Below are 1,687 nucleotides of genomic sequence, written 5' to 3' on the forward strand. Positions count from 1 at the left end.
AAGAAAAATGGGCTGCATGGTCGAGTCGCCAGAAGAAAGCCATCACCTCAAATTACTGTGTTCCAGAAGTTTTGAGGCTTGTCTCTGTGCTGTTTGGCGTAATGTAAGCGGGATACTTTGTGACATTTGCGCAGAAATGGCTTTCTTCTGGCGACTCGACCATGCAGCCCATTTTTCTTCAAGTGCCTCCTTATTGTGCATCTTGAAACAGCCACACCACAATTTTTCAGAGAGTCCTGTATTTCAGCTGAAGTTATTTGTGGATTTTTCTTTGCATCTCGAACAATCTTCCTGGCAATTGTGGCTGAAATCTTTGCTGGTCTACCTGAATCCCTCATTTTCCACTTCTTAATCAGCGTTTGAACACTACTGATTGGCATTCTCAATTCCTTGGATATTTTTTTATATGGGGTATCGGACTGTCTGATTGTGGCAGTCCGCTCCCTGTATGATCAGTGCCAGAGCTTGGTCCGCATTGCCGGTAGTAAGTCGGACACATTTCCAGTGAGGGTTGGACTCCGCCAAGGCTGCCCTTTGTCACCGATTCTGTTCATAACTTTTATGGACAGAATTTCTAGGCGCAGTCAAGGCGTTGAGGGGATCTGGTTTGGTGGCTGCAGGATTAGGTCTCTGCTTTTTGCAGATGATGTGGTCCTGATGGCTTCATCTGGCCAGGATCTTCAGCTCTCACTGGATCGGTTCGCAGCTGAGTGTGAAGCGACTGGGATGAGAATCAGCACCTCCAAGTCCGAGTCCATGGTTCTCGCCCGGAAAAGGGTGGAGTGCCATCTCCGGGTTGGGGAGGAGATCTTGCCCCAAGTGGAGGAGTTCAAGTACCTCGGAGTCTTGTTCACGAGTGAGGGAAGAGTGGATCGTGAGATCGACAGGCGGATCGGTGCGGCGTCTTCAGTAATGCGGACGCTGTACCGACCCGTTGTGGTGAAGAAGGAGCTGAGCCGGAAGGCAAAGCTCTCAATTTACCGGTCGATCTACGTTCCCATCCTCACCTATGGTCATGAGCTTTGGGTTATGACCGAAAGGACAAGATCACGGGTACAAGCAGCCGAAATGAGTTTCCTCCGCCGGGTGGCGGGGCTCTCACTTAGAGATAGGGTGAGAAGCTCTGCCATCCGGGGGGAGCTCAAAGTAAAGCCGCTGCTCCTCCACATGGAGAGGAGCCAGATGAGGTGGTTCGGGCATCTGGTCAGGATGCCACACGAACGCCTCCCTAGGGAGGTGTTTAGGGCACGTCCGACCGGTAGGAGGCCGCGGGGAAGACCCAGGACACGTTGGGAAGACTATGTCTCCCGGCTGGCCTGGGAACGCCTCGGGGTCCCACAGGAAGAGCTGGACTAAGTGGCTGGGGAGAGGGAAGTCTGGGCTTCCCTGCTTAGGCTGCTGCCCCCGCGACCCGACCTTGGATAAGCGGAAGAAGATGGATGGATGGATTTTTTTATACCCCTTTCCTGTTTTATGCAGTTCAATTACCTTTTCTCGCAGATAATTTGACTCAGAATCCAGAAACATCTGTGCAGCACTGGATGAAAGATGCAATGGTCTGTCAGAAGCTCAGAAACTCATTGACCTTTTATACACACACATTAATTACAAACAAACATGTCACAGGTGAGGATTGGAACCTTGATTAGTCATTCAAACCTGTTTGTGTCAACTTTTGTGCCTGTTA

The sequence above is a fragment of the Nerophis lumbriciformis genome, linkage group LG03 (assembly GCF_033978685.3).
Source record: "Nerophis lumbriciformis linkage group LG03, RoL_Nlum_v2.1, whole genome shotgun sequence".
Taxonomy (NCBI): domain Eukaryota; kingdom Metazoa; phylum Chordata; class Actinopteri; order Syngnathiformes; family Syngnathidae; genus Nerophis; species Nerophis lumbriciformis.